Below are 22,644 nucleotides of genomic sequence, written 5' to 3' on the forward strand. Positions count from 1 at the left end.
TGAAATAAAATAAAATCTATCTACACACAATACCCCATAATGACAAAGCAATAACATATAGTTTTTATTAATCAAACAAATATTTTAAAAATACCTCATAATTCCCGGCTTCTCAAGCCTTATTGCTTAATTAATGGACTAAGTAATTTCTGATTTTCAATTGGTTCTGAGAGCGATAAATGCCCCACCCAGCCAAAGTCAGCCACACCCTTAGTATTCCACTCATCAGGTTTCCGTAGTGTAGTGGTTATCACGTTTGCCTAACACGCGAAAGGTCCCCAGTTCGAGACCGGGCGGAAACAATTTTTAACAAATTGGACAGTAAGCCTATTCACTTAGGGCTCGGTCCCAATTTCGGAATTCATGCTTTTCCTTCGCACTTCTCAGTATTTGGTATTCAGACTTACCTTTTTTGTCGCATAACGCACTCTGCATGTGTGGCTAGCTTGGGCGCTCTGAATATATTCCTGCTTCGTGTGGTCTGAGATCCATAATGATTCAAATAGTTTACCAGTCCAGGGTAAGCCGACAAGAAACACAGCCCTTATTTTAAGTGTTTTTAAAATCCCCTGTGAACATGAAGGGTGGAAAAATGATTGGAACCATTTTCCTGTTTGACCGCTAGTTTTTAATGGGTATTATGGCTCTTTCTGTGGTTCTCACTTTGGGATATTATGTGAGGTAAACTTGAGGGCATTCCTAATATTTTCCACGACTTCCTCTTTTTTTATTGTAGTTTCAGTAGTGTAGTGGTTATCACGTTCGCCTCACACGCGAAAGGTCATATTCAATATTTCCCAATGCCCAGAGGCTAGCATTTGGTTTGAAACAGTTGTGGTTTATCTAAACCTTGCTGTCTACCTCTCCGACCTGTGGATCAATGTTGCCGTTTTTTGGGGACCTCCACCGTGCGATCTGTATGAATGTGAACAGACTGACAGCTTCTCTGAGCCAGGCAAATTCATTTATCAGGGTCATTGTAATGGATATATCCAAAGAAATGGCAATATAATCAAGGTAAAACAAACAAAAATGTAGATCGTTTTCTGTCATTTCAGCTGCTTGATGTGATTGTGTGATAGATTTAGTTGGCTGGCTAGCAAAGGAAAAGAAGCTAGCCTGCATATGTACAGTGCATTCGGAAAGTTTTCAGGCCCCTTACTTTTTCCACATTTTGTTACGTTACAGACTTATACTAAAATGGATGAAATAAAATAAAATCTATCTACACACAATACCCCATAATGACAAAGCAATAACATATAGTTTTTATTAATCAAACAAATATTTTAAAAATACCTCATAATTCCCGGCTTCTCAAGCCTTATTGCTTAATTAATGGACAAAGTAATTTCTGATTTTCAATTGGTTCTGAGAGCGATAAATGCCCCACCCAGCCAAAGTCAGCCACACCCATAGTATTCCACTCATCAGGTTTCCGTAGTGTAGTGGTTATCACGTTTGCCTAACACGCGAAAGGTCCCCGGTTCGAGACCGGGCGGAAACAATTTTTAACAAATTGGACAGTAAGCCTATTCACTTAGGGCTCGGTCCCAATTTTGGAATTCATGCTTTTCCTTCGCACTTCTCAGTATTTGGTATTCAGACTTACCTTTTTTGTCGCATAACGCACTCTGCATGTGTGGCTAGCTTGGGCGCTCTGAATATATTCCTGCTTCGTGTGGTCTGAGGTCCATAATGATTCAAATAGTTTACCAGTCCAGGGTAAGCCGACAAGAAACACAGCCCTTATTTTAAGTGTTTTAAAATCCCCTGTGGGGAACATGAAGGGTGGAAAAATGATTGGAACCATTTTCCTGTTTGACCGCTAGTTTTTAATGGGTATTATGGCTCTTTCTGTGGTACTCACTTTAGGATATTATGTGAGGTAAACTTGTGGGCATGGCTAATATTTTCCACGACTTCCTCTTTTTTTATTGTAGTTTCAGTATTGTAGTGGTTATCACGTTCGCCTCACACGCGAAAGGTCATATTCAATATTTCCCAATGCCCAGAGGCTAGCATTTGGTTTGAAACAGTTGTGGTTTATCTAAACCTTGCTGTCTACCTCTCCGGCCTGTGGATCAATGTTGCCGTTTTTTGGGGACCTCCACCGTGCGATCTGTATGAATGTGAACAGACTGACAGCTTCTCTGAGCCAGGCAAATTCATTTATCAGGGTCATTGTAATGGATATATCCAAAGAAATGGCAATATAATCCAAGGTAAGACAAACAAAAATGTTGATCGTTTTCTGTCACTTCAGCTGCTTGATGTGATTGAGTGATAGATTTAGTTGGCTGGCTAGCAAACGAAAAGAAGCTAGCCTGCATAGATAGGTACAGTGCATTCGGAAAGTTTTCAAGCCCCTTACTTTTTTCCACATTTTGTTACGTTACAGACTTATACTAAAATGGATTAAATAAAATAAAATCTATCTACACACAATACCCCATAATGACAAAGCAATAACATATAGTTTTTATTAATCAAACAAATATTTTTAAAATATCTCATAATTCCCAGCTTCTCAAGCCTTATTGCTTAATTAATGGACTAAGTAATTTCTGATTCTCAATTGGTTCTGAGAGTGATAAATGCCCCATCCAGCCAAAGTCAGCCACACCCTTAGTATTCCACTCATCAGGTTTCCGTAGTGTAGTGGTTATCACGTTCGCCTAACACGCGAAAGGTCCCCGGTTCGAGACCGGGCGGAAACAATTTTTAACAAATTGGACAGTAAGCCTATTCACTTAGGGCTTGGTCCCAATTTCGGAATTCATGCTTTTCCTTCGCACTTCTCAGTATTTGGTATTCAGACTTACCTTTTTTGTCGCATAACGCACTCTGCATGTGTGGCTAGCTTGGGCGCTCTGAATATATTCCTGCTTCGTGTGGTCTGAGGTCCATAATGATTCAAATAGTTTACCACTCCAGGGTAAGCCGACAAGAAACACAGCCCTTATTTTAAGTGTTTTAAAATCCCCTGTGGGGAACATGAAGGGTGGAAAAATGATTGGAACCATTTTCCTGTTTGACCGCTAGTTTTTAATGGGTATTATGGCTCTTTCTGTGGTACTCACTTTGGGATATTATGTGAGGTAAACTTGTGGGCATTGCTAATATTTTCCACGACTTCCTCTTTTTTTATTGTAGTTTCAGTAGTGTAGTGGTTATCACGTTCGCCTCACACGCGAAAGGTCATATTCAATATTTCCCAATGCCCAGAGGCTAGCATTTGGTTTGAAACAGTTGTGGTTTATCTAAACCTTGCTGTCTACCTCTCCGGCCTGTGGATCAATGTTGCCGTTTTTTGGGGGACCTCCACCGTGCGATCTATATGAATGTGAACAGACTGACAGCTTCTCTGAGCCAGGCAAATTCATTTATCAGGGTCATTGTAATGGATATATCCAAAGAAATGGCAATATAATCCAAGGTAAAACAAACAAAAATGTAGATTGTTTTCTGTCATTTCAGCTGCTTGATGTGATTGTGTGATAGATTTAGTTGGCTGGCTAGCAAAGGAAAAGAAGCTAGCCTGCATATGTACAGTGCATTCGGAAAGTTTTCAGGCCCCTTACTTTTTTCCACATTTTGTTACGTTACAGACTTATACTAAAATGGATTAAATAAAATAAAATCTATCTACACACAATACCCCATAATGACAAAGCAATAACATATAGTTTTTATTAATCAAACAAATATTTTAAAAATACCTCATAATTCCCGGCTTCTCAAGCCTTATTGCTTAATTAATGGACAAAGTAATTTCTGATTTTCAATTGGTTCTGAGAGCGATAAATGCCCCACCCAGCCAAAGTCAGCCACACCCATAGTATTCCACTCATCAGGTTTCCGTAGTGTAGTGGTTATCACGTTTGCCTAACACGCGAAAGGTCCCCGGTTCGATACCGGGCGGAAACAATTTTTAACAAATTGGACAGTAAGCCTATTCACTTAGGGCTCGTTCCCAATTTCGGAATTCATGCTTTTCCTTCGCACTTCTCAGTATTTGGTATTCAGACTTACCTTTTTTGTCGCATAACGCACTCTGCATGTGTGGCTAGCTTGGGCGCTCTGAATATATTCCTGCTTCGTGTGGTCTGAGGTCCATAATGATTCAAATAGTTTACCAGTCCAGGGTAAGCCGACAAGAAACACAGCCCTTATTTTAAGTGTTTTAAAATCCCCTGTGGGGAACATGAAGGGTGGAAAAATGATTGGAACCATTTTCCTGTTTGACCGCTAGTTTTTAATGGGTATTATGGCTCTTTCTGTGGTACTCACTTTGGGATATTATGTGAGGTAAACTTGTGGGCATTGCTAATATTTTCCACGACTTCCTCTTTTTTATTGTAGTTTCAGTAGTGTAGTGGTTATCACGTTCGCCTCACACGCGAAAGGTCATATTCAATATTTCCCAATGCCCAGAGGCTAGCATTTGGTTTGAAACAGTTGTGGTTTATCTAAACCTTGCTGTCTACCTCTCCGGCCTGTGGATCAATGTTGCCGTTTTTTTGGGGACCTCCACCGTGCGATCTGTATGAATGTGAACAGACTGACAGCTTCTCTGAGCCAGGCAAATTCATTTATCAGGGTCATTGTAATGGATATATCCAAAGAAATGGCAATATAATCCAAGGTAAAACAAACAAAAATGTTGATCGTTTTCTGTCACTTCAGCTGCTTGATGTGATTGAGTGATAGATTTAGTTGGCTGGCTAGCAAATGAAAAGAAGCTAGCCTGCATAGATAGGTACAGTGCATTCGGAAAGTTTTCAAGCCCCTTACTTTTTTCCACATTTTGTTACGTTACAGACTTATACTAAAATGGATTAAATAAAATAAAATCTATCTACACACAATACCCCATAATGACAAAGCAATAACATATAGTTTTTATTAATCAAACAAATATTTTAAAAATATCTCATAATTCCAGCTTCTCAAGCCTTATTGCTTAATTAATGGACTAAGTAATTTCTGATATTCAATCGGTCCTGAGAGCGATAAATGCCCCACCCAGCCAAAGTCAGCCACACCCTTAGTATTCTGCTCATCAGGTTTCAGTAGTGTAGTGGTTATCACGTTTGCCTAACACGCGAAAGGTCCCCGGTTCGAGACCGGGCGGAAACAATTTTTAACAAATTGGACAGTAAGCCTATTCACTTAGGGCTTGGTCCCAATTTCGGAATTCATGCTTTTCCTTCGCACTTCTAAGTATTTGGTATTCAGACTTACCTTTTTTGTCGCATAACGCACTCTGCATGTGTGGCTAGCTTGGGCGCTCTGAATATATTCCTGCTTCGTGTGGTCTGAGGTCCATAATGATTCAAATAGTTTACCACTCCAGGGTAAGCCGACAAGAAACACAGCCCTTATTTTAAGTGTTTTTAAAATCCCCTGTGGGGAACATGAAGGGTGGAAAAATGATTGGAACCATTTTCCTGTTTGATCGCTAGTTTTTAATGGGTATTATGGCTCTTTCTGTGGTACTCACTTTGGGATATTATGTGAGTTAAACTTGTGGGCATTGCTAATATTTTCCACGACTTCCTCTTTTTTTATTGTAGTTTCAGTAGTGTAGTGGTTATCACGTTCGCCTCACACGCGAAAGGTCATATTCAATATTTCCCAATGCCCAGAGGCTAGCATTTGGTTTGAAACAGTTGTGGTTTATCTAAACCTTGCTGTCTACCTCTCCGGCCTGTGGATCAATGTTGCCGTTTTTTGGGGGACCTCCACCGTGCGATCTGTATGAATGTGAACAGACTGACAGCTTCTCTGAGCCAGGCAAATTCATTTATCAGGGTCATTGTAATGGATATATCCAAAGAAATGGCAATATAATCCAAGGTAAAACAAACAAAAATGTAGATCGTTTTCTGTCATTTCAGCTGCTTGATGTGATTGTGTGATAGATTTAGTTGGCTGGCTAGCAAAGGAAAAGAAGCTAGCCTGCATATGTACAGTGCATTCGGAAAGTTTTCAGGCCCCTTACTTTTTTCCACATTTTGTTACGTTATAGACTTATACTAAAATGGATGAAATAAAATAAAATCTATCTACACACAGTACCCCATAATGACAAAGCAATAAAATATAGTTTTTATTAATCAAACAAATATTTTAAAAATACCTCATAATTCCCGGCTTCTCAAGCCTTATTGCTTAATTAATGGACAAAGTAATTTCTGATTTTCAATTGGTTCTGAGAGCGATAAATGCCCCACCCAGCCAAAGTCAGCCACACCCATAGTATTCCACTCATCAGGTTTCCGTAGTGTAGTGGTTATCACGTTGCCTAACACGCGAAAGTTCCCCGGTTCGATACCGGGCGGAAACAATTTTTAACAAATTGGACAGTAAGCCTATTCACTTAGGGCTCGGTCCCAATTTTGGAATTCATGCTTTTCCTTCGCACTTCTCAGTATTTGGTATTCAGACTTACCTTTTTTGTCGCATAACGCACTCTGCATGTGTGGCTAGCTTGGGCGCTCTGAATATATTCCTGCTACGTGTGGTCTGAGGTCCATAATGATTCAAATAGTTTACCACTCCAGGGTAAGCCGACAAGAAACACAGCCCTTATTTTAAGTGTTTTTAAAATCCCCTGTGGGGAACATGAAGGGTGGAAAAATGATTGGAACCATTTTCCTGTTTGACGGCTAGTTTTTAATGGGTATTATGGCTCTTTCTGTGGTACTCACTTTGGGATATTATGTGAGGTAAACTTGTGGGCATTGCTAATATTTTCCACGACTTCCTCTTTTTTTATTGTAGTTTCAGTAGTGTAGTGGTTATCACGTTCGCCTCACACGCGAAAGGTCATATTCAATATTTCCCAATGCCCAGAGGCTAGCATTTGGTTTGAAACAGTTGTGGTTTATCTAAACCTTGCTGTCTACCTCTCCGGCCTGTGGATCAATGTTGCCGTTTTTTTTTTGGGACCTCCACCGTGCGATCTGTATGAATGTGAACAGACTGACAGCTTCTCTGAGCCAGGCAAATTCATTTATCAGGGTCATTGTAATGGATATATCCAAAGAAATGGCAATATAATCCAAGGTAAAACAAACAAAAATGTAGATCGCTTTCTGTCATTTCAGCTGCTTGATGTGATTGTGTGATAGATTTAGTTGTCTGGCTAGCAAAGGAAAAGAAGCTAGCCTGCATAGGTACAGTGCATTCGGAAAGTTTTCAGGCCCCTTACTTTTTTTCCACATTTTGTTACGTTACAGACTTATACTAAAATGGATGAAATAAAATAAAATCTATCTACACACAATACCCCATAATGACAAAGCAATAACATATAGTTTTTATTAATCAAACAAATATTTAAAAAATACCTCATAATTCCCGGCTTCTCAAGCCTTATTGCTTAATTAATGGACGAAGTAATTTCTGATTTTCAATTGGTTCTGAGAGCGATAAATGCCCCACCCAGCCAAAGTCAGCCACACCCTTAGTATTTCACTGATCAGGTTTCCGTAGTGTAGTGGTTATCACGTTTGCCTAACAGGTGAAAGGTCCCCGGTTCGAGACCGGGCAGAAACAATTTTTAATAAATTGGACAGTAAGCCTATTCACTTAGGGCTCGGTCCCAATTTCGGAATTCATGCTTTTCCTTCGCACTTCTCAGTATTTGGTAGTCAGACTTACCTTTTTTGTCGCGTAACGCACTCTGCATGTGTGGCTAGCTTGGGCGCTCTGAATATATTCCTGCTACGTGTGGTCTGAGGTCCATAATGATTCAAATAGTTTACCACTCCAGGGTAAGCCGACAAGAAACACAGCCCTTATTTTAAGTGTTTTTAAAATCCCCTGTGGGGAACATGAAGGGTGGAAAAATGATTGGAACCATTTTCCTGTTTGACCGCTAGTTTTTAATGGGTATTATGGCTCTTTCTGTGGTACTCACTTTGGGATATTATGTGAGGTAAACTTGTGGGCATTCCTAATATTTTCCACGACTTCCTCTTTTTGTATTGTAGTTTCAGTAGTGTAGTGGTTATCACGTTCGCCTCACACGCGAAGGTCATATTCAATATTTCCCAATGCCCAGAGGCTAGCATTTGGTTTGAAACAGTTGTGGTTTATCTAAACCTTGCTGTCTACCTCTCCGGCCTGTGGATCAATGTTGCCGTTTTTGGGGACCTCCACCGTGCGATCTGTATGAATGTGAACAGACTGACAGCTTCTCTGAGCCAGGCAAATTCATTTATCAGGGTCATTGTAATGGATATATCCAAAGAAATGGCAATATAATCAAGGTAAAACAAACAAAAATGTAGATCGTTTTCTGTCATTTCAGCTGCTTGATGTGATTGTGTGATAGATTTAGTTGGCTGGCTAGCAAAAGGAAAAGAAGCTAGCCTGCATAGGTACAGTGCATTCGGAAAGTTTTCAGGCCCCTTACTTTTTCCACATTTTGTTACGTTACAGACTTATACTAAAATGGATGAAATAAAATAAAATCTATCTACACACAATACCCCATAATGACAAAGCAATAACATATAGTTTTATTAATCAAACAAATATTTTAAAAATACCTCATAATTCCCGGCTTCTCAAGCCTTATTGCTTAATTAATGGACAAAGTAATTTCTGATTTTCAATTGGTTCTGAGAGCGATAAATGCCCCACCCAGCCAAAGTCAGCCACACCCATAGTATTCCACTCATCAGGTTTCCGTAGTGTAGTGGTTATCACGTTGCCTAACACGTGAAAGGTCCCGGTTCGAGACCGGGCGGAAGCTATTTTTAACAAATTGGACAGTAAGCCTATTCACTTAGGGCTCGGTCCCAATTTCAGAATTCATGCTTTTCCTTCGCACTTCTCAGTATTTGGTATTCAGACTTACCTTTTTGTCGCATAACGCACTCTGCATGTGTGGCTAGCTTGGGCGCTCTGAATATATTCCTGCTTCGTGTGGTCTGAGGTCCATAATGATTCAAATAGTTTACCACTCCAGGGTAAGCCGACAAGAAACACAGCCCTTATTTTAAGTGTTTTTAAAATCCCTGTGGGGAACATGAAGGTGGAAAAATGATTGGAACCATTTTCCTGTTTGACCGCTAGTTTTTAATGGGTATTATGGCTCTTTCTGTGGTACTCACTTTGGGATATTATGTGAGGTAAACTTGAGGCATTCCTAATATTTTCCACGACTTCCTCTTTTTGTATTGTAGTTTCAGTAGTGTAGTGGTTATCACGTTCGCCTCACACGCGAAAGGTCATATTCAATATTTCCCAATGCCCAGAGGCTAGCATTTGGTTTGAAACAGTTGTGGTTTATCTAAACCTTGCTGTCTACCTCTCCGACCTGTGGATCAATGTTGCCGTTTTTTGGGGACCTCCACCGTGCGATCTGTATGAATGTGAACAGACTGACAGCTTCTCTGAGCCAGGCAAATGCATTTATCAGGGTCATTGTAATGGATATATCCAAAGAAATGGCAATATAATCCAAGGTAAAACAAACAAAAATGTAGATCGTTTTCTGTCATTTCAGCTGCTTGATGTGATTGTGTGATAGATTTAGTTGGCTGGCTAGCATCAAATCAAATCAAATCAAATTTATTTATATAGCCCTTCGTACATCAGCTGATATCTCAAAGTGCTGTACAGAAACCCAGCCTAAAACCCCAAACAGCAAGCAATGCAGGTGTAGAAGCACGGTGGCTAGGAAAAACTCCCTAGAAAGGTCAAAACCTAGGAAGAAACCTCGAGAGGAACCAGGCTATGTGGGGTGGCCAGTCCTCTTCTGGCTGTGCCGGGTGGAGATTATAACAGAACATGGCCAAGATGTTCAAATGTTCATAAATGACCAGCATGGTCGAATAATAACAAGGCAGAACAGTTGAAACTGGAGCAGCAGCACAGTCAAGTGGACCGGGGACAGCAAGGAGTCATCATGTCAGGTAGTCCTGGGGCACGGTCCTAGGGCTCAGGTCCTCCGAGAGAGAGAAAAGAGAGAGAATTCGAGAGAGCATATTTGGGGTGTCCCGTCCTCTTCTGGCTGTGCAAAGGAAAAAGCTAGCCTGCATAGGTACAGTGCATTGGGAAAGTTTTCGGGCCCCTTACTTTTTTCCAGATTTTGTTACGTTACAGACTTATACTAAAATGGATGAAATGAAATAAAATCTATCTACACAATACCCCATAATGACAAAGCAATAACATATAGTTTTTATTAATAAAACAAATATTTTAAAAACACCTCATAATTCCCGGCTTCTCAAGCCTTATTGCTTAATTAATGGACAAAGTAATTTCTGATTTTCAATAGGTTCTGAGAGGCGATAAATGTCCCACCCAGCCAAAGTCAGCCACACCCTTAGTATTCCACTCATCAGGTTTCCGTAGTGTAGTGGTTATCACGTTAAGCCTAACACGTGAAAGGTCCCCGGTTCGAGACCGGGTGGAAACACTTTTTAACAAATTGGACAGTAAGCCTATTCACTAGGGCTCGGTCTCAATTTCGGAATTCATGCTTTTCCTTCGCACTTCTCAGTATTTGGTATTCAGACTTACCTTTTTTGTCACGCGCACTCTGCATGTATGGCTAGCTTGAGCGCTCTGAATATATTCCTGCTACGTGTGGTCTGAGGTCCATAATGATTCAAATATTTTACCACTCCAGGGTAAGCCGACAAGAAACACAGCCCTTATTTTAAGTGTTTTTAAAATCCCTGTTGAGAACATGAAGGGTGGAAAAATGATTGGAACCATTTTCCTGTTTGACCGCTAGTTTTTAATGGGTATTATGGCTCTTTCTGTGGTACTCACTTTGGGATATTATGTGAGGTAAACTTGTGGGCATTCTAATATTTTCCACGACTTCCTCTTTTTTATTGTAGTTTCAGAAGTGTAGTGGTTATCACGTTCGCCTCACATGCGAAAGGTCATATTCAATATTTCCCAATGCCCAGAGGCCAGCATTTGGTTTGAAACAGTTGTGGTTTATCTAAACCTTGCTGTCTACCTCTCCGGCCTGTGGATCAATGTTGCCGTTTTTGGGGACCTCCACCGTGCGATCTGTATGAATGTGAACAGACTGACAGCTTCTCTGAGCCAGGCAAATTCATTTATCAGGGTCATTGTAATGGATATATCAAAGAAATGGCAATATAATCAAGGTAAAACAAACAAAAATGTAGATCGTTTTCTGTCATTTCAGCTGCTTGATGTGATTGTGTGATAGATTTAGTTGGCTGGCTAGCAAAGGAAAATAAGCTAGCCTGCATAGGTACAGTGCATTCGGAAAGTTTTCAGGCCCCTTACTTTTTCCACATTTTGTTACGTTACAGCCTTATACTAAAATGGATGAAATAAAATAAAATCTATCTACACAATACCCCATAATGACAAAGCAATAACATATAGTTTTATTAATCAAACAAATATTTTAAAAATACCTCATAATTCCCGGCTTCTCAAGCCTTATTGTAATTAATGGAGTAAGTAATTTCTGATTTTCAATTGGTTCTGAGAGCGATAAATGCCCCACCCAGCCAAAGTCAGCCACACCCTTAGTATTCCACTCATCAGGTTTCCGTAGTATAGTGGTTATCACGTTCGCCTAACACGTGAAGGTCCCTGTTCGAGACCGGGTGGAAACAATTTTAATAAATTGGACAGTAAGCCTATTCACTTAGGGCTCGGTCCCAATTTCGGAATTCATGCTTTTCCTTCGCACTTCTCAGTATTTGGTATTCAGACTTACCTTTTTTGTCGCATGTAACGCACTCTGCATGTGGCTAGCTTGGGCCCTCTGAATATATTCCTGCTACGTGTGGTCTGAGGTCCATAATGATTCAAATAGTTTACCACTCCAGGGTAAGCCGACAAGAAACACAGCCCTTATATTAAGTGTTTTTAAAATCCCCGTGGGAACATGAAGGGTGGAAAAATGATTGGAACCATTTTCCTGTTTGACTGCTAGTTTTAATGGGTATTATGGCTCTTTCTGTGGTACTCACTTTGGGATATTATGTGAGGTAAACTTGTGGGCATTCCTAATATTTTCCACGACTTCCTCTTTTTGTATTGTAGTTTCAGTAGTGTAGTGGTTATCACGTTCGCCTCACACGCGAAAGGTCATATTCAATATTTCCCAATGCCCAGAGGCTAGCATTTGGTTTGAAACAGTTGTGGTTTATCTAAACCTTGCTGTCTACCTCTCCGACCTGTGGATCAATGTTGCCGTTTTTTTGGGGACCTCCACCGTGCGATCTGTATGAATGTGAACAGACTGACAGCTTCTCTGAGCCAGGCAAATGCATTTATCAGGGTCATTGTAATGGATATATCCAAAGAAATGGCAATATAATCCAAGGTAAAACAAACAAAAATGTAGATCGTTTTCTGTCATTTCAGCTGCTTGATGTGATTGTGTGATAGATTTAGTTGGCTGGCTAGCAAAGGAATAGAAGCTAGCCTGCATAGGTACAGTGCATTCGGAAAGTTTTCAGACCCCTTACTTTTTTCCACATTTTGTTACATTACAGACTTATACTAAAATGGACGAAATAAAATAAAATCTATCTACACACAATGCCCCATAATGACAAAGCGATAACATATCGTTTTTATTAATAAAAAAAATATTTTAAAAATACCTCATAATTTCCGGCTTCTCAAGCCTTATTGCTTAATTAATGGACTAAGTAATTTCAGATCTTTAATAGGTTCTGAGAACGATAAATGTTCCACCCCGCCAAAGTCAGCCACACCCTTAGTATTCCACTCATTAGGTTTCCGTAGTGTAGTGGTTATCACGTTCGCCAAACACGAAAGGTCCCGGTTCGAGACGGGCGGAAACAATTTTTAACAAATTGGACAGTAAGCCTATTCATAGGGCTCGGTCCCAATTTCGGAATTCATGCTTTTCCTTCGCACTTCTCAGTATTTGGTATTCAGACTTACCTTTTTGTCACGTAACGTATTCTGCATATGTGGCTAGCTTGGGCGCTCTGAATATATTCCTGCTATGTGTGGTCTGAGGTCCATTTTTTATTTTTTTATTTCACCTTTATTTAACCAGGTAGGCTAGTTGAGAACAAGTTCTCATTTGCAACTGCGACCTGGCCAAGATAAAGCATAGCAGTGTGAACAGACAACACAGAGTTACACATGGAGTAAACAATTAGCAAGTCAATAACACAGTAGAAAAAATGGGCAGTCTATATACAATGTGTGCAAAAGGCATGAGGAGGTAGGCGAATAATACAATTTTGCAGATTAACACTGGAGTGATAAATGATCAGATGGGCATGTACAGGTAGAGATATTGGTGTGCAAAGAGCAGAAAAGTAAATAAATAAAAACAGTATAAAAACAGTATGGGAATGAGGTAGGTGAAAAAGGGTGAGCTATTTACCTATAGACTATGTACAGCTGCAGCGATCGGTTAGCTGCTCGGATAGCTGATGTTTGAAGTTGGTGAGGGAGATAAAAGTCTCAACTTCAGCGATTTTTGCAATTCGTTCCAGTCACAGGCAGCAGAGTACTGGAACGAAGGCGGCCAAATGAGGTGTTGGCTTTAGGGATGATCAGTGAGATACACCTGCTGGAGCGCGTGCTACGGATGGGTGTTGCCATCGTGACCAGTGAACTGAGATAAGGCGGAGCTTTACCTAGCATGGACTTGTAAATGACCTGGAGCCAGTGGGTCTGGCGACGAATATGTAGTGAGGGCCAGCCGACTAGAGCATACAAGTCGCAGTGGTGGGTGGTATAAGGTGCTTTAGTGACAAAACGGATGGCACTGTGATAGACTGCATCCAGTTTGCTGAGTAGAGTGTTGGAAGCCATTTTGTAGATGACATCGCCGAAGTCGAGGATCGGTAGGATAGTCAGTTTTACTAGGGTAAGCTTGGCAGCGTGAGTGAAGGAGGCTTTGTTGCGGAATAGAAAGCCGACTCTGGATTTGATTTTTGATTGGAGATGTTTGATGTGAGTCTGGAAGGAGAGTTTGCAGTCTAGCCAGACACCTAGGTACTTATAGATGTCCACATATTCAAGGTTGGAACCATCCAGGGTGGTGATGCTAGTCGGGCATGCGGGTGCAGGCAGCGATCGGTTGAAAAGCATGCATTTGGTTTTACTCGCGTTTAAGAGCAGTTGGAGGCCACGGAAGGAGTGCTGTATGGCATTGAAGCTCGTTTGGAGGTTTGATAGCACAGTGTCCAATGACGGGCCGAAAGTATATAGAATGGTGTCGTCTGCGTAGAGGTGGATCAGGGAATCGCCCGCAGCAAGAGCAACATCATTGATATATACAGAGAAAAGAGTCGGCCCGAGAATTGAACCCTGTGGCACCCCCATAGAGACTGCCAGAGGACCGGACAGCATGCCCTCTGATTTGACACACTGAACTCTGTCTGCAAAGTAATTGGTGAACCAGGCAAGGCAGTCATCCGAAAAACCGAGGCTGTTGAGTCTGCCGATAAGAATTTGGTGATTGACAGAGTCGAAAGCCTTGGCGAGGTCGATGAAGACGGCTGCACAGTACTGTCTTTTATCGATGGCGGTTATGATATCATTTAGTACCTTGAGTGTGGCTGAGGTGCACCCGTGACCGGCTCGGAAACCAGATTGCACAGCGGAGAAGGTACGGTGGGATTCGAGATGGTCAGTGACCTGTTTGTTGACTTGGCTTTCGAAGACCTTAGATAGGCAGGGCAGGATGGATATAGGTCTATAGCAGTTTGGGTCCAGGGTGTCTCCTCCTTTGAAGAGGGGATGACTGCGGCAGCTTTCAATCCTTGGGGATCTCAGACGATATGAAAGAGAGGTTGAACAGGCTGGTAATAGGGGTTGCGACAATGGCGGCAGATAGTTTCAGAAATAGCGGGTCCAGATTGTCAAGCCCAGCTGATTTGTGCGGGTCCAGGTTTTGCAGCTCTTTCAGAACATCTGCTATCTGGATTTGGGTAAAGGAGAACCTGGAGAGGCTTGGGTGAGGAACTACGGGGCGGAGCTGTTGGCCGAGGTTGGAGTAGCCAGGCGGAAGGCATGGCCAGCCGTTGAGAAGTGCTTATTGAAGTTTTCGATAATCATGGATTTATCGGTGGAGACCGTGTTTCCTAGCCTCAGTGCAGTGGGCAGCTGGGAGGAGGTGCTCTTGTTCTCCATGGACTTCACAGTGTCCCAGAACTTTTGGAGTTGGAGCTACAGGATGCAAACTTTTGCCTGAAGAAGCTGGCCTTAGCTTTCCTGACTGACTGCGTGTATTGGTTCCTGACTTCCCTGAACAGTTGCATATCACGGGGCTATTCGATGCTATTGCAGTCCGCCACAGGATGTTTTTGTGCTGGTCGAGGGCAGTCAGGTCTGGAGTGAACCAAGGGCTGTATCTGTTCTTGGTTCTGCATTTTTTGAACGGAGCATGCTTATCCAAAATGGTGAGGAAGTTACTTTTAAAGAATGACCAGGCATCCTCAACTGACGGGATGAGGTCAATGTCCTTCCAGGATACACGGGCCAGGTCGATTAGAAAGGCCTGCTCACAGAAGTGTTTTAGGGAGCGTTTGACAGTGATGAGGGTGGTCGTTTGACTGCGGCTCCGTGGCGGATACAGGCGATGAGGCAGTGATCGCTGAGATCCTGGTTGAAGACAGCGGAGGTATATTTGGAGGGCCAGTTGGTCAGGATGGCGTCTATGAGGGTGCCCTTGTTTACAGAGTTAGGGTTGTACCTGGTGGGTTCCTTGATGATTTGCGTGAGATTGAGGGCATCTAGCTTAGATTGTAGGACTGCCGGGGTGTTAAGCATATCCCAGTTTAGGTCACCTAACAGGACAAACTCTGAAGCTAGATGGGGGCGATCAATTCACAAATGGTGTCCAGGGCACAGCTGGGAGCTGACGGGGGGGTCGGTAGCAGGCGGCAACAGTGAGAGACTTGTTTCTGGAGAGAGTAATTTTCAAAATTAGTAGTTCAAACTGTTTGGGTATGGACCTGGAAAGTATGACATTACTTTGCAGGCTATCTCTGCAGTAGACTGCGACTCCGCCCCCTTTGGCAGTTCTATCTTGACGGAAGATGTTATAGTTGGGTATGGAAATCTCTGAATTTTGGTGGCCTTCCTGAGCCAGGATTCAGACACGGCAAGGACATCAGGGTTAGCAGAGTGTGCTAAAGCAGTGAGTAAAACAAACTTAGGGAGGAGGCTTCTGATGTTGACATGCATAAAACCAAGACTTTTTCGATCACAGAAGTCAACAAATGAGGGTACCTGGGGACATGCAGGGCCTGGGTTTACCTCCACATCACCCGCGGAACAGAGAAGGAGTAGTATGAGGGTGCGGCTAAAGGCTATCAAAACTGGTCGCCTAGAGCGTTGGGGGCAGAGGATAAGAGGAGCAGGTTTCTGGGCATGGTAGAATATATTCAGGGCATAATGCGCAGACAGGGGTATGGTGGGGTGCGGGTACAGCGGAGGTAAGCCCAGGCACTGGGTGATGATGAGAGAGGTTGTATCTCTGGACATGCTGGTTGTAATGGGTGAGGTCACCGCATGTGTGGGGGTGGGACAAAGGAGGTAACAGGGGTATGCAGAGTGGATCTAGGGGCTCCATTGTGAACTAAAACAATGATAACTAACCTGAACAACAGTATACAAGGCATATTGACATTTGGGAGAGACATACAGCGAGGCATACAGTAATCACAGGTGTTGAATTGGGAAAGCTAGCTAAAAACAGTAGGCGAGGCTAATCAGCTAGCACAACAAACAGCAGGTAAAATGGCGTTGACTAGGCAACTGGGTCGACAGATAAAACAAACAAGCAGAATGGAGTACCGTGATTAATGGACAGTCCAGCGTCGTCAGCTATGTAGCCAAGAGATCAGTGTCCAGGGGCAGCGGTGGATGGGCAGGGAAGCTGGGCTGGCGAGTGTTATCCAGGTTAAAAAAAAAAAAAAAAAAAAAAACTAACAATGACTAAATAGCTTGTAGCTAGTTAGCTGGTTAGCGTCTGGAGGTTCTTGAGTGTGTCATAAAAATAAAATAAAAATTAAAGGTGATAGCGATTCCGTATCACAGTGGGTGAGGCAGGTTTCCGGAAGGTATAAACAAAATAAAAATCAAAGAGAGATAGAAAGTAAATGGGTTCAGAGTGTTTAGAACGCAGTGAGCCAGATGGTTAGCAGGCCTGTGCTAACAAGCTAACAGTTCGTAGGCCCGGGCTAGACAAGCTAACCGTTAGCAGGCCGAATTAGCAAGCAGGGAGATAGCGAGGGCTAGAGAGCTAACCTTTGGGGACGTCGCGATGGGGTGAGTCTGTTTATTCCTCTTCTTGCGGTGACATCGACAGACCGGTCGTGGGCCCGGGTAATTGTAGCCCAGGAGTATGCTACAGGTGCTCTAGTACGCTAGGTGAGCTGGAGACACAGCGTTTCAGAAAGCTCGCGGGCCTTGGCCAGCAGATGGATCTTTGGCGATGTCGCAACGAAAAAGCCTGTTGAAACCACCTCGGACGATTATGTCGGCGGACCAGTCGTGATGGATCGGCGGGGCTCCGTGTCGGCAGTAAAGGGTCCAGGCCAATTGGCAAAAGAGGTATTGTTGGGCCTCTTCGGCTAGTCGGGAGATGGGCTTAGCTCAAGGCTAACTGTAGCTTGTTTTGGGACAGAGACGTTAGCCAGGAGTAGCCACTCGGATTGCAGCTAGCTAGTTGCGATGATCCGGTGTAAAGGTTCAGAGCTTGCGGTAGGAATCCTCCGGAGATGTGGTAGAGAAAGAGCAGTCTGATATGCTCTGGGTTGATGTCGCGCTGGTGTCCTAGTTAGCTTTGAAGACCGCTAGCAATGGCTAGCAATGGCTAACTGAGTAGTAGCTAGTTAGCTGGCTAGCTTCTGACGGTTCTAAAGTAAAGTATAGAAAAAGCAGATCCGTACCACATTGGGTGATGCGGGTTGCAGGAGAGTATATTCAGCTCTAGTTTGAAAGTGAGATTAAAATATCTAGAAATATATACAGAAAAAAAAAACGAAGAAAAACTATATTTACACTATATTTACATACCTTAAGGGAAGAATTCGGCAGTACCTGTATGGTTAGTGAGAAAGTCCATATTGCAAATGTACGGTCCCTTACTAGACGTCCGAAATCGTTTGTAAAATTCGCGAAATCGTTTGGACGGCGGCGTCGGGCAGCGGCAGGGCCGGACCTACCAGGAAGTCATCAAATGAACGTTGTCGGACATTCGGTTTCCGTTTTACAAAAATAATAAGATTTATGTCATTTTTCCCATGTCCCGGAAATTCCCACAAGAGGGCATAAGCAATCATATGGCTATTGCTACAAAACATCACGATTCACGACGGGGCCTTATCTCGAAAACTGAAAATATTTAGAAGCCGAAACTCGGTGAGCGTAGGGGCGGCATAATGGGCAGTTGGCCCCGAACAAGATGGCGTCTAGGCCTCAACGGTTTTTGAGTTATGGCCATTTATCTGGGATTAAAGGTCCAAAATGAAAATAGAGAAATTATTTTTCCACTTCACGTCAAAGTCAAGGAGCCTCCGGTGTCAATAAAAAAAGAACCAGCCATTTATCTATCGTCATTTAAGAGAAATCGTACAACGACACCTTGGTGATGTTCACGGATAGGTGTTTTTTTTCAACGGTTACAGATCCAGTTGCAGGTTGTTCTTACGAATCTTTTTAAAGTGTGCTGCGGAGCTCTGCGAGATTTCTGTGATTTTCTATGATTTTCTGAAATAACACACACTCACTAAACCCTCCGTAAATAACTCAGTTCTTAACGTAAAGACTTAAAACTCGGGATTCTGTAAAGGCATACCCCAATCATGATATGAGTTTATTTATAGCTTCCTGTGCCAACCGGAAGTGCCTTTAATGGTGTCACAGTGGCAGTTTCCATGGGTTAAAAAGGTCAGATCTTTTCAAAACTTCATATGTGTGACTAGGTAACCCTCGTGAACTGTAAATCAGTCATTTCTCCCAGCAGATGTCAAAGAAAAGCTCTCACACGCACACACAGCAAGGATGGAGTGAAAAAGTGTGGTTCTTAAAGACACAGAGAGCAGGCAATGGCATAAACATAATGTCTAGGCCGTGCCGAGTTCAACGAGATATCCCGCTTGACCGTAGCTCGCTCGGTCTGAGCGCAGCGACCATTAGAAAAGTAGGCCCAAAATGAAGCCTGCCCCACAACGTCATTTGCTTTTGGGTGACAGTGAGAGAACCGTTAGGGTGAGAAGCACAATTCGACCTCAGGTATGTTCCTAAGGTCCTTCCGATCCGTGCAAGCCTAACGTTGACAGTGTGGCATTAACCCTTAATAGTTAAAAGATGGTGTTTACTTCAAAAAGTTTGCATTGATTTCTCTCCCCATAGGAATACATTGCCTTTACCCCTAAATTCAACCTGAAGTCTATATGGGTTATGAATGCCGTATGAACCTGTCTTTGGTAACAGTCCATCAGGCCAGTATGAGGTCTACCTGTGTTCATTCTAAGCTTCCTGGACCAACCGGAAGTGGTTAAAATCACCCTAAAAGTGTTTTCCATTACCTGCCTGCAGTTTGATAGACATAGTGCATTCAACCCTGTGTAAATCAGTCAATTCTTAACGTAAGGACTTAAAACTCAGGATTCTGTAAAAGCATAGCCCAGTGAGGATATGTGTTGACTTATAGCTTCCTGTGACAACCGGAAGTGCCTTAATTGGTGTCTCAGGGGCTGTTTCGAGGGGTTAAAAAAGTCAGATCTGTCCAAAACTTCATATGTGTGATTAGGCAACCCCCATGAACTGTAAATCAGTCATTTTTCCCATAAAATTTCAAAGGAAAACTAAATCACACAGACACACAACTTGGAAGGAGGGACGTATTGGGGGTTGTAGAGACAGACAGTGCCTCCAATAGTTAGCTTTGTTCGAGCTAAAAGAACCGTCAGACCTAGAGTTCCGAAACTTTAGAAACCTGTTCTAGACCTCGGGCCGATAGTGCGTGGTGAGTTAGGTGGCTCTAGAAGGTTCTCGGACCGAGAAATAGCCTCTTTTACATTTGCAATGATTTCAATTCATTTTGACCATTACGAAAATGGCGACATTTAGAAAGTCTCAGAGACACAAGACTAGGTGCATTGGAACCGGCTCGGCCCATAGAGACGGACCCCAACGTTCGGTCCGATAGCTCATTCAAGGACCCCATAGCAAGGCATGGAAAAAAGTGGATTTTCAGCACCAATTAGGGTTTTACTCGGGCACCGAAGGACCTATCGAAAAACTCGGGATTCGGGGTCGCCCACATAGGCCTTCACAAATGTCTGACCTGGACCCGCAGCTAGAACGTAACTATGTGTTTTACGTTTTTATTATGTTTTAAACTAATGGCGCTGTGAATGATGGGCCTGCTCTGACATATGTGATAGTTGGCAGTTTAAATGAGTTGGAAAAAGTGGGTTTGGTGTCAATTGGTATCAGTTTGGTGTCAGAATGACATCTAATTGACTGGTGGACACTGACTTGCTAGTTGACTTTTGTACATTAGCAATATGTTTAAACGGGAGAGGGACCATCACCAAAATGGCATTCTGAAATCAACACAAAAATGGCATCACCATAGTCTCCAGGCTGTGCAGAGTTCAACGAGACGCCCGCTTGACCGTAGCTCGCTCTGAGTGCAGCGACCTTGAAAAAAAGAAGGCGCAAAAGGAAGCCTGGCCCTCAATGTCATTTGCTTTTGGGTGACAGTGAGAGAACCGTTAGGGTGAGAAGCACAATTCGACCTCAGGTACGTTCCTAAGGTCCTTCCGATCCGTGCAAGCCTAACGTTGACCGTGTGGCATTAACCCTTAATAGTTAAAAGAAGGTGTTTACTTCAAATAGTTTGCATTGATTTCTCTCCCCATAGGAATACATTGCCTGCACCCCTAAATTCAACCTGAAGTCTATATGGGTTATGAATGCCGTATGAACCTGTCTTTGGTAACAGTCCATCAGGCCAGTATGAGGTCTACCTGTGTTGATTCTAGGCTTCCTGGACCAACCGGAAGTGGTTAAAATCACCCTAAAAGTGTTTTTCCATTACCTGCCTGCAGTTTGATAGACATAGTGCATTCAACCCTGTGTAAATCAGTCAATTCTTAACGTAAGGACTTAAAACACAGGATTCTGTAAAAGCATAGCCCAGTGAGGATATGTGTTGACTTATAGCTTCCTGTGCCAACCGGAAGTGCCTTAATTGGTGTCTCAGGGGCTGTTTCAAGGGGTTAAAAAAGTCAGATCTTTTCAAAACTTCATATGTGTGATTAGGCAACCCCCATGAACTGTAAATCAGTCATTTTTCCCATAAAATTTCAAAGGAAAACTAAATCACACAGACACACAACTTGGAAAGGAGGGGCGTATTGGGGTTGTAGAGACAGACAGTGCCTCAATAGTTAGCTTGTTCGAGCTAAAAAGAACCGTCAGACCTAGAGTTCCGAAACTTTAGAAACCTGTTCTAGACCTCGGGTCGATAGTGCGTGGTGAGTTAGGTGGCTCTAGAAGGTTCTCGGACCGAGAAATAGCCTCGTACATTTGCAATGATTTCAATTCATTTTGACCATTACGAAAATGGCGACATTTAGAAAAGTCTCAGAGACACAAGACTAGGTGCATTGGAACCGGCTCGGCCCATAGAGACGGACCTCAAACGTTTTCGGTCCGATAGCTCATTCAAGGACCCCATAGCAAGGCATGGAAAAAGTGGATTTTCAGCACCATTAGGGTTTTACTCGGGCACCGAAGGACCTATCGAGCCGAAACTCGGGATTCGGGGTCGCCTCACATAGGCCTTCACATAATGTCTGACCTGGACCCGCAGCTGAACGTAACTATGTGTTTTACGTTTTTATTATGTTTTTAAACTAAAGGCGCTGTGAATTATGGGCCTGCTCTGACATATATGATAGTTGGCTTCTAAATGAGTTGGAAAAAGTGGGTTTGGTGTCAATTGGTATCAGTTTGGTGTCAAAATGACATCTAATTGACTGATGGACACTGACTTGCTAGTTGACTTTTGTACATTAGCAATATGTTTAAACGGAGAGGGACCATCACCAAAAGTGACATTCTGAAATCAACCCTAACGAGCCATGGAGATGAACCAGAATCACTGCCCAGCTATCCCGAGTTCATCGGGCCAGTCAATTTCACATTCCTGCAGGATTTTTATAGCATGACAAATTCGTGATGGTACCTGCCCATTGAACCATATTGCAAATGCACAGTGACTTTGCAAAAGTGAAAGAAAACATAAACAAATGGACATGATGAAATCAACACAACAGGTGATGAAATGTACAACTATCACTGCTCAGCCATCCTGTGTTCATCAGGACCAGTCAATTTTGCATTTTGATATGTCAAATTTCATATGGTAAATGCACACAAAACATATTGCAAATGCGCGCGCACTTGCAACATGATTCTACAGTAAAACATCACCTAATGGACATGATGAAATCAACACAACGAGTGATGGAAATGTACAACTATCACTGCCCGGCCATCCTGTGTTCCCATAGCGAGCATATCAGAATGACCGGTAAATGCAGTAGATTTACAACCATATTTTAATGATGAAATCAACACAACAAGTGATGGAAATGT

General features: G+C 42.6%; 7 non-coding genes across 7 annotated transcripts; all 7 read left to right on the plus strand.

Moving 5' to 3' along the window:
- The first annotated feature begins 229 nt into the window (after positions 1 to 229).
- On the plus strand, positions 230 to 302 carry trnav-aac (transfer RNA valine (anticodon AAC)). Its single transcript has one exon. It is a non-coding gene; the product is annotated as a tRNA-Val (tRNA).
- A 1,132-nt stretch (positions 303 to 1,434) lies between these two features.
- Positions 1,435 to 1,507, plus strand: trnav-aac (transfer RNA valine (anticodon AAC)). The gene has a single exon. It is a non-coding gene; the product is annotated as a tRNA-Val (tRNA).
- Positions 1,508 to 2,647: 1,140 nt separating this feature from the next.
- On the plus strand, positions 2,648 to 2,720 carry trnav-aac (transfer RNA valine (anticodon AAC)). Its single transcript has one exon. It is a non-coding gene; the product is annotated as a tRNA-Val (tRNA).
- A 1,137-nt stretch (positions 2,721 to 3,857) lies between these two features.
- On the plus strand, positions 3,858 to 3,930 carry trnav-aac (transfer RNA valine (anticodon AAC)). Its single transcript has one exon. It is a non-coding gene; the product is annotated as a tRNA-Val (tRNA).
- Positions 3,931 to 5,069: 1,139 nt separating this feature from the next.
- Positions 5,070 to 5,142, plus strand: trnav-aac (transfer RNA valine (anticodon AAC)). The gene has a single exon. It is a non-coding gene; the product is annotated as a tRNA-Val (tRNA).
- A 2,351-nt stretch (positions 5,143 to 7,493) lies between these two features.
- Positions 7,494 to 7,566, plus strand: trnav-aac (transfer RNA valine (anticodon AAC)). Its single transcript has one exon. It is a non-coding gene; the product is annotated as a tRNA-Val (tRNA).
- A 2,804-nt stretch (positions 7,567 to 10,370) lies between these two features.
- Positions 10,371 to 10,444, plus strand: trnav-aac (transfer RNA valine (anticodon AAC)). The gene has a single exon. It is a non-coding gene; the product is annotated as a tRNA-Val (tRNA).
- The last annotated feature ends 12,200 nt before the right edge of the window (positions 10,445 to 22,644 follow it).

Source organism: Oncorhynchus keta, unplaced genomic scaffold, assembly GCF_023373465.1.
Source record: "Oncorhynchus keta strain PuntledgeMale-10-30-2019 unplaced genomic scaffold, Oket_V2 Un_contig_11285_pilon_pilon, whole genome shotgun sequence".
Taxonomy (NCBI): Eukaryota; Metazoa; Chordata; class Actinopteri; order Salmoniformes; family Salmonidae; genus Oncorhynchus; species Oncorhynchus keta.